The sequence below is a fragment of the Eriocheir sinensis genome, unplaced genomic scaffold (genome assembly GCF_024679095.1).
Source record: "Eriocheir sinensis breed Jianghai 21 unplaced genomic scaffold, ASM2467909v1 Scaffold713, whole genome shotgun sequence".
In the NCBI taxonomy this organism is placed as follows: domain Eukaryota; kingdom Metazoa; phylum Arthropoda; class Malacostraca; order Decapoda; family Varunidae; genus Eriocheir; species Eriocheir sinensis.
This window is the reverse complement of record NW_026112069.1, coordinates 98,728-113,962: the sequence shown is the minus strand read 5'-3', so window position 1 is coordinate 113,962 and position 15,235 is coordinate 98,728.

Sequence of the window (15,235 nt, the reverse complement as noted above, 5' to 3'; positions counted from 1 at the left end):
AACGAAAATGTAATGTTACTGCCTATAAAAAGCAGAAAAAAGGCACCTCATCAATTGTCTGTGTGTGTAGATAAAAATATAACTTTAGGAAGGAATCATTCATTAAAATTCTAGTTGGAGTTGATTATGATGTACGGTACAGGTTTTTCCATATTCTTAAGAAGCTCCTCCGTTGGGTGTTGAACTGGTTTCATGGATATACACGTCTGCTTGTTTTGAGTTCTAGTTCCAATATGAATCTCACTGTGCTATTTAGAATATTTTGTGGTATTGGTTCTATTGGTTCCACTCATCCACTACCCTATTGATAAACCAGCTCTTTCCTATGTCTTTCCTGAATCTAAATTTGTCTAGCTTAAACCCATTACTTCGCGTCCTACCCTGCTCTCTTACTACAAGCACCTTGTTGATATCCCCTTTTCTGTACCCCTTCATCCACTTTAAGACTTCTGTCAAGTCTCCCCTTACCCTTCGCCTTTCCAGGAAGTGCAGGTTTAATCGCCTAAGCCTTTCTCTGTAGGGTAAATTCCTCAACCCTTGAGTCATTTTTGTCATCCTCCTCTGAACAGATTCTAGCGTGTTGATGTTCTTTCTATAGTACAGAGCCCAAATCTGAACTGCATAATCGGGATGTGGCCTAACTAATGCTAAGTATAACTTGAGAAAGACCTTAGCACTCCCATTGCTAATGCTTCTTGATATGAAACCTGTTTGCACGATTTTTGGCTTGAATGCATTGGTTTCTTGGGCGGGGATTTGAGCTTACTTCATTGTAACATACCATGATTACAGAGCATTATCCAAATGATATTTTAATATATATTGAATACTCTTTTCCCTTAATGTTCAGTCTTAGATATACCTTTTTTTTTCTATTGTGCAATTTTATACCCTTTGTACAACTATACTGTCTTGATAGTTTCTGGGTTTGTGTTGTATAGCACGTATTTTCATTTCTGTAAGGAAAAGCTTCATTATTATAATACCCGATGAAGAAATGTATAATAGTACTGTACTTTACAGAGTAAACTTCTTTGTATTACAGTATCCAAATCTAAAAACTATACTGTAGTGTAACTGAACCAGAGCTAAGCAAAACTATTGAAAGTAACCCACATGTAAACTACCCTTCTCTAAGATAAGATACTGTAACTGAACCAAAGCTAAGCTAAGCTAAACTATTGAAAGTAACCCACATGTAAACTACCCTTCTCTAAGATAAGATACTGTAACTGAACCAAAGCTAAGCTAAGCTGAACTGTTGAAAGTAACCCACATGTAACCTACCCTTCCCTAAGATAAGATACTATAACTGAACCAAAGCTAAGCTAAGCTAAACTATTGAAAGTAACCCACATGTAAACTACCCTTCTCTAAGATAAGATACTGTAACTGAACCAAAGCTAAGCTAAGCTGAACTGTTGAAAGTAGCCCACATGTAACCTACCCTTCCCTAAGATAAGATACTGTAACTGAACCAAAGCTAAGCTAAGCTAAACTATTGAAAGTAGCCCACGTAATCTACCCTTCCCTAAGATAAGATACTGTAACTGAACCAAAGCTAAGCTAAACTAAACTATTGAAAGTAGCCCACATGTAATCTACCCTTCCCTAAGATAAGATACCGTAACTGAACCAAAGCTAAGCTTAACTATTGAAAGCAACCCACATGTAACCTACACTTCCCTAAGATAAGATACTGTAAATGAACCAAAGCTAAGCTAATCTAAGCTAAACTATTGAAAGTAACCCACATGTAACCTACCCTTCCCTAAGATAAGATATTGTAACAACCAAAGCTAAGCTAAGCTACTCTATTGCAAGTAACCCACATGTAACCTACCTCACATCTATTATAAGATACTATGGTTGAACCAGAGCTAAGCTATGCTAAACTTGTGAAAGACATAATTGAAGCAGAATTTGCCAGTGGCTGAATAAGAACAGCTAACTGGCATTTAAGCTGACTTTACTTCACAAACTAAATACAACATCGACTCTCCATCTTTCCTGGTTAAAATAATCGCGTGAGTATCAAAACGAGCATTAAAAACATCTTATGCCTTCGCAACAGCATACATAGGGGAAGGTTGGGCACAGTGGGACACGGGGCACAATGGGACAGCATTGACTGTAGAAGTATCTGGTAACTCTGACTGAGGTACTTCTCACCACATGACAACCATCACTCAATGTCTCTACTAACGTTGATGATGGATGGTTGTGCTGTGTCAGGACCTCTCTGCAGGAGGACCTCTTCCTTCTACACACAAAAGTAATTTTTTAACAGTATCTACTGAAGGTTCTCTGTTCCATATGTAATGCACAACACAAATGCCTAATATATGTTTATGTTTAATAAGCATTTGTGTCCATAATGAGATGCTGTTATTGCCTTGTGCATGCATGGTTTGTTGTGTAGCTGACGTTTTGTTTGAAAATTCCGTATGGGGCACAGTGGGACACTAAAAATGGGGCACAGTGGGACACTGTCCCTCTGCTCCCCATTGTGATGTAGGGGTATGAATTTTTTTTAATTACATTATATATGGAATCTTGACCTTATTTGATAAATAATACATAATATTAGCCCTTTTTAGTATATTAGGTTGGTTGTAAACTAGATACACTCTACATGTAATGCATTTCGATATGTGTTGAACTCTAAAAATATCTAATTGGCCTATTCATCTATATTATATATAACTAAGGGTTCATTATATATATATATATATATATATATATATATATATATATATATATATATATATATATATATATATATATATATATATATATATATATATATATATATATATATATATATATATATATATATATATATATATATATATATATATATATATATATATATATATATATATATATATATATATATATATATATATATATATATATATATTTTTAACACATAGACCAATTATACTAAAGCAAACTAAAGCAAAATTACGTGGGCCTTGTAACTAGATGAAAAGATGGTGGGGGGACCATGAAGGTTCGTATCTTCGGAGAAAGAAGTAAATCAATGTAATTTTTCTTTCCACTGACTTAGGACATTGCTTCTATCAACCTCAGTGACGTTATGGCCGTCCTCCCCAAACCTAAAGCATGTGGTAAAACAGAGGCAAAATTTATGCCTAAAATTTCATTTCAGTTTTGGTTTCATCAATGTAAACTAGCTGTGTCCCAGTGTGCCCCAGGGTCTGTCCCACTGTGCCCCCACCCTGGGGCACAGTGGGACCAAAAAAAAAGTTTTTCTTTTTCGAGTGGTATAGCTTTTCCATAAATGTTGTTCATTTTTTTTGCGTTTGGTTATTGATGGGAAATAGTGATAGTTCCTGCCCAATAAATTAGTTTTGTGATGCCTATTCAGATTTAGGAGTTAAACAGCTATAACTGTTTGTCTGTCCCACTGTGCCCCACCTTCCCCTATGCCTAAAGAAGCTTTCTTTCTCGCTATATTGCAATAAAAAAACAAATACCGGAGCAAATTGGATATAGCAACTGATATACGTCTGCAAATAACAAAGTTACCGAGTGATGGTCTCTGTTACCTTAAATAATTAAACAAGCTCACTCTTGAGATTAGAAGGTGATGCTGAGCACTAAACTTTGCACTTTTTTTTTTTGGCAAAAGTTTGAGAACCGCTGAGTTAAATGAAGCATTTATTTCACTACTGCAGCACAAAGCTAACTTCATGAAGGTAAGAAATTGTGGAAAATATAAAATATGAAATAGACCTTGAAAAAATTAGAATAACAAGAAAATAACCAGAAAACTAGGTAAAAAGAAACAGGAACCGGGATGGAAAAAGGAAGATATGCCGCCTAAGTACCAAGGAGGAAACGGGAGTAACGAGAGGAAAGTGGAGAAAAATAGAGGGAAGTATATTTCAGGTATTATAGGTGGAAAAGAGCATTATAGATCTTGGTAAAAACGGAAATGAGATGAAAACGGATAAAGGTATAAAAAAAACGGATGAAAAGACGAGGAAATTCCGCCTAAGTACACCGGAGGAAACAAGGCATTGACGAAAGAGAGGAGAAAAGTGGAGATAGTCTGGAGTCAACTTGTGGGAGCTGTCCGTGGCTTTGGGTTGTGGGTGGAGTGAGGGGAGGAGAGGCAACGGAAGTGACTACCGTCACGTGACCTTGAGGGTTGTCAGCTGATTGCCCCGTCACTTTTCATGTATGATAAACACACAAGCCTACGAATCATATTCAATGTCACCCCAACTCACCACACACTCACGCACGCACACAGTACGGACACAAACGCGCAGGCTAAATGCACCTCACACACACACATGCACGTACTTACGCACACAGTACAGACACATACACACGCACAGGCTTCACGCACCTTATAACTGACACACGCTTGCACGCACCTTACTGATACACACACACACACACACACACACAGTACAGACATACAGGTATAGGCTACACACACCTTCCTGATACCCCCTCCCCCCCACACACACAGTACAGGCATAGGCTACACGCACCTTCCTCACACACACACACACACACACACACACACACACACACACACACACACACACACACACACACACACACACACACACACACCTGTTCCCTTCAACATATTCATGTATGATAAACACAAATAAATATGATGAAGTGAAGAGGAAGAGGACCCTGTCATCTCGCGCCTCTCTCCTCTGTGATTGGCTGGTGGCCACGCGCCCGCTACAGTGTTGCTCGTCAGTGCGTGAGATGTACGGAACTAGGCAGGAAAAAAAATATCGCGCCCCGCACACACCAAATTTGGTCTTGGCTCCAGCAGCGACCGCCCCGATTCGCATTTCCACCTCTTCTCTTCTCTTCTCTTCTCTTCTCTTCTCTTCTCTTCTCACCTCCCGGGCAATCACTCGATGACGACCTTGAAATGTACAGCGTCTTAAGGCAGTCACTTAATAACAGCGACTCACTGATATTAGGAGACTTTAACCTCCCCCATATCGACTGGGCGACACTGTCAGGTACAGAAGGCGAGTCACATAGAATGATCGAATTTCTAGAAGAAAATTATCTAAGCCAAATGGTTTCTGAGCCAACTCGACAAAATAATATACTCGACCTTGTTATAACGACCCAAGATAACCTAGTCAGTAGTGTCACGGTAGGAGAACACCTCGGTTCTTGCGATCATAAATTAGTGCGCGTCGACATTAAAGCTCAATCATCAGTGACTGAAAATAAAGTAAAGGTGCCCAATTTCAAAAGTGCTAACTTCGTAGAAATCCGACAAAAACTAACAGAAATACAACTATCAGATGACGGCAACGTAGAGGAAGCCTGGCTAAGCCTTAAAAATCACTTACTCACTCAGCAGAACACATTCGTCCCCTTGTGCGAGAAGCGAATTAACACTAATAAAAGCCCACCGTGGTTTAATAGCGAAATTAAACAATCAGTCAATGAGAGAAAATTGTTTTACAGGTTAAAGAAAGAACAAAGCACGCCCGAAAACATTAGACTTTATAATGATGCCAGGCGACGAGTAAAAAGACTAGTAGGTCAGGCAAAGCGTAGATACGAATAAAATATTGCAGCCAACTGTAAAAATAATCCGAAATCTTTCTTCAGTTACATAAACAACAGAAAGGCGATCAAAAGTGGTATTGGACCTTTAACAAACAGCGACGGTGCACTAGTGACTGACAGCCAACACATTGCAAACCTCTTAAACAATTACTTTTCCTCGGTGTTTAATACTAACAGTCTTCCTCTCGCTACCACCAACACCAGTACTATTGTAAATCTCGAGCATGCATTGCCTAATTTTGAAATAACAACCGATGAAGTCCTTAAAGCTCTCCATTCACTTAAAACAAATAAAAGTCCTGGACCTGACAAAGTATATCCAACTCTGCTGAAAGAAACAAAGAGCGAAATACTCTCCTCACTCAAAACAGTATTCAATATGTCCTTACGACAAGGCATCGTCCCTTCAGATTGGAAAAAGGCTAACGTGACACCGATTTTCAAGAAAGGAGACAAAAACGTACCAGGTAATTACAGGCCCATTAGTCTAACTTCGGTTGTAGGTAAGCTACTTGAGGGCATAATTAGAGACAAAATTGTGAATTACCTTGAAAGCCACTCATTGATTGGGGACTCACAACATGGCTTCCGAAACAAAAGATCCTGCCTATCAAATCTATTAACCTTTTATAACGACCTCTTCACTGTTTATGACGTAACCAAATCACTGGACGTAGTCTATCTTGATTTCCAGAAAGCGTTTGATAAAGTCCCGCATCATAAATTACTTTACAAATTAAAGCAAATAGGTATTGACGGTCAAGTAAACCAATGGATCGCGAATTGGTTGAGCAACAGACAACAAAGAGTAGTGATTGACGGATTTAACTCAGAGCGGGCGCCTGTCACTAGTGGCGTCCCTCAGGGCTCGGTCCTGGCCCAGTGCTCTTCATTATTTACATCAACGACGTGGATGTTGGACTCAATAACCGCATTAGTAAATTTGCAGACGACACAAAGATTGGCAACTCGGTTCTCACTGACGAAGACAGGCAAAGCCTCCAAGAGGATTTGCACAAAATTTCAACTTGGTCGGATAGATGGGAGATGCCCTTTAACGTAGACAAGTGCCAGGTCCTTCAAGTTGGAACGAGGAATAAGAAGTTCGAATACGAAATGCGCGGCGTTAAACTCAAAAGCGTTCAATGCGTCAAAGACTTGGGGGTCAAAATCGCGTCAAACCTCAAATTCTCACAGCAATGCATCGATGCAGCAAATAAAGCGAACAGAATGTTGGGCTTCATTAAAAGAAACTTTGTATTCAAGAATAAAGATGTAATACTACCGCTCTACAACAGTTTAGTCAGACCCCACTTGGAATATGCGGTACAGTTTTGGTCTCCCCACCATGCAAAGGATATTGCTAAATTAGAAGGTGTTCAGCGTCGGGCAACGAAAATGATCCCTTCCTTGCGCAACAAATCCTACGAAGAAAGGCTTTCTACCCTTAACATGTTCTCTCTTGAGAAACGTCGCCTCCGAGGAAAACTGATCGAATGTTTTAAAATACTTAATGGTTTCACGAATGTAGACAGATCAACATTGTTTATGATCGATGACACTTTGCGCACGAGGAACAATGGCGTAAAACTCAGATGTAGACAAGTAAATTCAGACTGCACCAAATTTTTCTTCACCAACGTTGTAGTGCGAGAATGGAATAAGCTTCCACCGTCAGTGGTCCAGTGTAACACGATTGACTCCTTCAAAAATAAGCTCGACCGTCACTTCCTTCAACTTAATATCAACTAGAGTAGAAATGCAACGTTTTGGAGTCTTCTGATTAATGTAAAATCACTTAGGTTTAATTAAGGACAGACCACCAAGTCTGGACCATGGGGTCTGTGTGGTCTGATTTTATATGTAAATCTATGTAAATCTCTCTCTCTCTCTCTCTCTCTCTCTCTCTCTCTCTCTCTCTCTCTCTCTCTCTCTCTCTCTCTCTCTCTCTCTCTCTCTCTCTCTCTCTCTCTCAAGTTCTTTTAGTGTGGGAAATCCGTCCATTCTTCAGGTTTCATTTACTTTACTTTTATTTTTACTTGTTATTGATTTCCGCCCCGATCTATCCTGCTTTTTATATATATTTCTTCTTTTCTATTTTCTTATTTCTGCTTCTTCATCTTTTTATTTGTACATTGTCTTCTTCCGTTCACTTCTTAATCTTCTGCTTGCTCTTCCTTCGTTTCATTATCATTATCTTCTTTATTTTCTTCCTTTCTAATACTTTTCATTTTCTTGTTCTAGCTCATATTCTAGCTCCTCATTTTCCTTTAATATCTTCCTTTTCTTTCAACTTTCAAATTATCGCTTTCTTCTCCACCTCCTTCTTCTTCTTCTTCTTCTTCTTCTTCTTCTTCTTCTTCTTCTTCTTCTTTTTCTTTTTCTTCCTCTCCTTCTTCTTTTCCTCGTCATGGTATATTTTTCCCCTCCCCTTCACCTCATCGTCCCTCCTTTCTTCCTCACGCCCACCTTCATTTACATCCTCATTTCATCCTTCCAATTGTCCCCGTAATTTTCTCTCTCTCTCTCTCTCTCTCTCTCTCTCTCTCTCTCTCTCTCTCTCTCTCTCTCTCTCTCTCTCTCTCTCTCTCTCTCTCTCTCTCTCTCTCTCTCTCTCTCTGTTTGGTCAACGTGTCTGTTTCATTTAACGTATTAGTTAGGTCGCTTTAGCAGGTATCACCATTACCTTCCCTACTAATCATTACTTCTTTAACCACTACCTACACCACCATGCATTATTCACCTCATTATTAGCACCGTATCACCTATCATACGTGTCACCATCTTGGTCGTCGTTATTCTAATATATTTCACGCTACACACTTTTTCCCTTACATTTCTTCTTTCCTCTTCGTTTCTTCCCCGGGGTCAGGCGCACGATTATATGAAGGACAGAGAGAAGAAATGAGAAGAAACGGAAAAAAGATATGAAGTTTCAATGAGATGGAGGAAGAGATAATAATTATAAAGGGTTGCACATTATTTTCAGCCCTTCTTCGTTCTTGTGGTAGGAGGGGAACGGGGTTCTACATATACGAAGGGACACACACACACACACACATATATATATATATATATATATATATATATATATATATATATATATATATATATATATATATATATATATATATATATATATATATATATATATATATATATATATATATATATATATATATATATATATATATATATATATATTATCAAAGGAAATGAAAGGTGGAAGAGATGGATGAAAAGAAAACATAAATGGTCACATACTTTCCAGTCCTCCTTCTTTCGGGTACTAGGAAGGTTCGGGCACTCCATATACAAGAGATCACAAACATACATTCTTCCCTCCCAAAGCCTTGATCTGCAGAAAGGCAACAGTAATGGCGGCCCAAACGTCGACTTCCAGCACTTGGCGTCTGGCTCGGGCCGCGGCCTGCACTGAATGCGAAAATTAATATCATCCTCCTGTCTAGTCACTCATGCAGGGAGAATGGGAGAGGGAGAGATTTTTTTTTTTTTTTTTTTTGCCACCAGCCCTGGCTCGACTATTAAGACAGAGGGAGAGAGGAGGAAGGGAGAGAGGGAGGGAGGGAGGGAGGGAGGGAGAAGAAGGAGGGGGAAAGGGTGATGCAGAAAGTGTTGAGGACGAGGAGGAAGAGAGCAAGAGGAGGAGAAAGGGAGTGATGCGGAAGTAGAAAGAGTAACATGCGGAAAGAGATGTGAAGGAGAGGAGGAAGAGGAAAGGAAAGGGAGTGGAGAAGGGAGGAGGGAGGGGGAGAGGTGGGAAAGGTGAGCAGAGAATGTTGAAGATGAGAAGGAAGAAAGAGCAGAGGAGGAGGAAGAAGGAGGTGATGACGAAGTAGAAAATGTGAGTGGAAGGAAACGAAGGAGAGGAAGAGGATAGAGTGTAAGAGGAAGAGGAAGGGGTAAAAAGGGGTGGAGTTGGAGGGATAAAACGTGGAAGATGTGGTAGATGAGTGTGGGAGGGAGGAAGAGGTAGAGGGAGGGGGAGAAAAAGTAGAAGATGGGGAAGGAGAAAGGGAGGAAAGTAAGAGGATGGAGCGTAAGAATGGAGTGAGAAGTAGAAGGAAAGGCGAGTGAAAGAATAGAGAAAGAATAGGAGTAAAGGGAAGGAAAAAAAGAAGATATCAGGAGGAAAGAAAACGAAGAGAGAAAGGAGAGGAAATAGGGGAAGGAGACAAAGCATGGAAGAATAGAGAAATAAACTAAGAAATAAAAAAAAGAAGAAGAAAACAAAGAGATGAAGATGCTGCTGGAAGGTAAATTACGAACTGTTAAAGAGACTTAAGGACGGAACGATTCATAAATAAGAGAAGGATGAGAGATGAGACAAAGCCGAATGCAGACAGAGGAAGAGAAAGAGAAAAAAGGGAAAGAACACCGGGAAGTAAGTAAAGAGATTAAGGAAACCAAATAAAGATATGGAAACAAACGAGAGAGAGAGGGGGGGTTGAGGCATGCTAGTCAAGAGGAAATGTGAGGTGTTTAAGAGATAGGCCAAGATTTGTACCTCGAGTTATTTATTTCCTCCTGACGCGGGAAGGAAGGAAGGAAGGAAGGAAGGAAGGAAGGAAGGAATTAAAGGAAGGAAGGAAGGAAGGAAGGAAGGAAGGAATTAAAGGAAGGAAGGAAGGAAGGAAGGAAGGAATTAAAGGAAGGAAGGAAGGAAGGAAGGAAGGAATTAAAGGAAGGAAGGAAGGAAGGAAGGAATTAAAGGAAGGAAGGAAGGAAGGAAGGAAGGAAGGAAGGAAGGAATTAAAGGAAGGAAGGAAGGAAGGAAGGAATTAAAGGAAGGAAGGAAGGAAGGAAGGAAGGAAGGAAGGAAGGAAGGAATTAAAGGAAGGAAGGAAGGAATTAAAGGAAGGAAGGAAGGAAGAAAGGAAGGAAGGAATTAAAGGAAGGAAGGAAGGAAGGAAGGGAGAGAGGAAAGCCAGATCCAGTTTTCTGTATCACTTGCTCTTTCTTTTTGTATCCGTGCGTGTGTGTGTGTGTGTGTGTGTGTGTGTGTGTGTGTGTGTGTGTGTGTGTGTGTGTGTGTGTCACTTTGGTAGTCATCCAGCGCTCATCTCTTTCCTTTCAGGTGTTTTTCAATTCGTTTTATTTCTTCCGCTCCGTTTTAAAACATTCTCGTCTCTCTGTTCGCTGCTTCGTTAGTCTCTTAGTCAAGCAATCAGCCGGTCAGTCGTCCAGTTTGTCTGTCTGTCTATATGAAGCTTATTTATGTCTCTCCCTATTTTTTCTGCTTATCTGTAAGCGTGTCTGCCTATCTGTCTGTCTGTCTGTCTGTCTACCTATGAATCAATCTGCATTTGGCTTTTTGTCTGTTAGGCTGTCTGTCCGTCTCTATATCTGCATTTGCCTTTCTGGCCGTCTCTCTCTCTCTCTCTCTCTCTCTCTCTCTCTCTCTCTCTCTCTCTCTCTCTCTCTCTCTCTCTCTCTCTGCCAGCGGGGTCGTGTACGGCAGGAAACTATTATTGAAACTATTACTGAAAAGAAAGCGAGAAAACTACTGAAAATAGTTTAGTGGAAATCAAAACAAAAAAACAATCGGGAAAATAATGTTATAGAAAAAAAAAAGTGAGATTGAAATAGTTTAGTTTGACACCAATGAGAAATCAGAGAGCAGCCCTCAACACTCACACACAAAAAAACGAGCATTCATAAAAAAGCCCTGGAACAACTAATCCAATAAATGGTTTAGTGGACGCCATAGACATCCAAGACCCCCCGTCATGTTATCGAGTAGAAAACGGGAGGCGCGGACTGGAAAGAGAGAGTGGGAGGAAAGGCGCGGAGGGAGAAGGGAGGCAGAGAGGGAGGGAGGAAGAGAGGGAGAGTGTAGGAGGGACTTATGGGCAGGCAGGAGGAGAGGAAGATGTATAGGTAGGTGAAAGGAGCGAAGGAGAGAGAAATAGGGAGAGGTGGAGGGAGAGAGCGAGGGATATGCATAGAAAGGCAGAGAAGGGGAGGAAGAAAAAAAGGAAAAAGAGGAAGGATGGAGGTGAATGAGAGGTAGAGATATTCGTAAGAAAGTAGAGACGAGAGAGAGACTTAGAAAGATAGGTAAACACAGAGGGACATTATTGAAAATAGGCAGAAAAATTAAACAGAAGGCAGAGAAGTAGAGTTAGGGCTGATTCGTTAGTTTATTGACCACAAATTTCAGTCGACATGCAAAATGATCTTAAAAGGTGTCCTCTCTAATATAACACAACAAAACGTAGTATTGAACATAAAACATTAATGGTCCACTCCGCCCGGAACAGCACACAGGACGCACCAAGCCTTGGCAAGTGTATCATTATGCAGATTAAACCAAACGGACGCGAGCATGTAATAGGAAACAACTTGAGACGGAGATTAAACAGCGGCCGGGCATCCACTCCAAGGCAGTGCCCTCTTAGTGTGCGGAGCCCGGAAGATGATGGGCAAAGAGAATGTGGAATGGAGACGTGGATACGGAAACACAAAGCTGCAAGGAACAAAGCATTGTAATAATAATAACAACAATAATAATAATAATAATAATAATAATAATAATAATAATAATAATAATAATAATGGCGTGAGGGATGCTTCATTAAGGTCTCAAAGGACCAATACGAGGCTGGCTTGATGAAAAGGAAGTGAAAGAGAGGGAAAGGAGAGAGGAGAATGGGAGGAGAGTACTGGGTGGAGGAATATAAAGGATTAAACAAGAGTGGAGAGAAATACACCAGAATAGGAAGAAGGAAATATAGAGGAAAGAACAAGAAGTGGGGAGAAACATAAAAAATTATGATGAAACGCTTGAGAGTTTAGATTATTAGGCGCAACAACTTTGGTCATATGCCGCATACATACAGAAGGGGAAGGAATTATAGAAGGGAACAGATCCCAGGAGACGGGACACAGCCCCCGATTAATACCTGGTACCGATTTACTGTTGGGTGGACAGCAGGGTTGGAGTAATTGTAATTGTAATTTAATTGACATGTAATTAATTACAATAAAGTATGTAATTGTAATTGTAATTGTAATTGGATCTATAACTTAATGAAGTAATTGTACTTATATTTAATTACATTATAAAGTAATTGTAATTTAATTGTAATTGCGAAAAAAGGTAAGTCATACTAAAATTCTGATAATCCTTGTTTTTACTGCTATGGTGGCAAATATGTAAATACTGTATATGATGAAGTATGGCAACCCTTACTGGACAACCTACGCATTATACGAGAATCAGACGCGTCCACTTTTCCCTGTTTGGTGGACTGGGACATATTTCATTGCTTCCTAAACCGTCATACGGCGAAGTCCTCCTCTAGACTTTCTATTGTAAAGGTAAGAAAGACATTGTTTAGTAATCTGTTCCCTGATGAATGATGATGACTGTAGTAGCTGAGATGGTGATGATAGCTCATGGGATGACGTCATGATGAAATTATGTAATAGTGATTAGTGGTGATGGTGACCAGTGTCATAGTAACAGGCTAATTTGTTGGAAAGTTAATCGCTGTAGGTGTAGGCTTGTGCTGATAGGAAAGTAGTAGTCTAGTAGTACAGTAAAGTGGTAGTAATGATGGTGAAAGTAATAGCAAGATGGTGATGTTAAAAAAAATAATGATGACGATCATACAGCAGTAACAGGGAAATAATTATGAAAAAAATTGATGATGCTGAATTGCTGATCTGGTGATGCTGGTGATAGTAATATTAATAATAATGGTGACAAGTATTATGACTGTAAGTAAGTAAGTAAGTAAGTAATGTTTATTGTCATAATATACACACATTGATATATACATATATATATATATATATATATATATATAAATATATATATATATATATATATATATATATATATATATATATATATATATATATATATATATATATATATATATATATATATATATATATATATATATATATATATATATATATATATATATATGGCAACGAATCTAGCCTGTCAAGCCGAAGCTTCCCGACAGACTGTATATTTATTTCATTGTACTATTATTATCTTTCTAAAGGTTGCAGATAGCTCCCAACCATAAAGCTAAATACAAATATACAATAAATAACAACATTAACTATAATACCAGATGAAGTTATAATAGTTATATCTAAAATGTTAACTATGATAACAACTACAACAGCATCAACAATAATTATAATAATAACAATAATAATAATAATAATAATAATAACAATAATAATAATAATAATAATAATAACAATAATAAAAATAATATGGACAATAGTACTATGCAATTCACTGATTAGATTTAATAATGTAAATTTGTGTTCATGTTTCAGGAATAAATTCTAATTTTAACCGTGATTGTTTTGGATTGCAAATAAGTGTGTTTTTACTGACTTTTTAAATAGAGAGAAATTATTACTATTAAGGAGATTTTTTATTTCTACTGGCAAAGAATTCCAAACTTGAGGTCCTGAGCATAAAATACTATTTCTGAAAAGAACTGTCCTGAACTGTGGAGAGATAAGATTTATATTGTTCCTGCGCGTATTATGCACTGTATTAATAACTTGAAAAGGATGAGTTCCATGCATCAGTGCGAGGTTTTTATAAATAAATAATAGTAGAAAATAACAATGAATGTTTTTAAAATTAAGAAATCTATGTGTGGAAAATACGTTATGTGTGGAATCAAACTTGTTCATGTAAAACATACACCTAAATATCTTATTTTGAGAAACCTGAAGATTTTTAAGAAAGGAAGGCCACGTACACGCCCACACAGATACACAATAAATGAGATGCGGGTAACAAAGTGTATAATAAATACTGGTAAGTGCTTCTTGTGTAAGGCTATTTCTTATTCGATACAGTATGCCACATATCCTAGATAGTTTATTTGCAACAGAATTAATTTGGTATTTCCAATTGATATTTTGATCTATGACAACGCCCAAAAACTTAGTATAAGAAACTCGTTCAAGTACTTTTCCTTCAAGTGTTATAGGTGGCATGTTAGTAGTGACTGATCGGTTTTGAAAGATAATGTATTTTGTTTTAGTGATATTTAACCTTAACTTATTATGTTTAAGCCACATATTAATTGAATTGAGCTCATTATTAATGTTTATATGCAAACTATTTATATTTTTATCATCTAATAGTAAATTAGTGTCGTCAGCATAAATGGTATACTTAAATTTATTACTAGCATTGACAATATCATTGATATAGATGAGAAAAAGTATAGGTCCTAGGATAGATCCTTGCGGTACACCCATTTTGATAGGCTTGAAAGAAGAATATTTAGAATTTCAGTAAACAGCTTGAAATCGATTTGTTAAATAATTTTGAATAATTCTAAAGGAACTCCCGAATCCCAAAATTACTAAGTTTACTTAAAAGAATTTTATGACATAGCGAATCAAAAGCCTTAGAAAGATCTAAAAAAATTCCAACTAAATAATGTTTCTTTTCCAGATATTTATACACATTATTGGTAAACTGAAATATGGCCGACTCAGTAGAGCGCCCTGGTCTAAAACCATGCTGACAATTCGAAAATAAATTATTTTCTCAATGAAATTTACAAGACGAGTGCATATCACTTTTCAAAGACTTTACTGAACACAGGAAGAACTGATATAG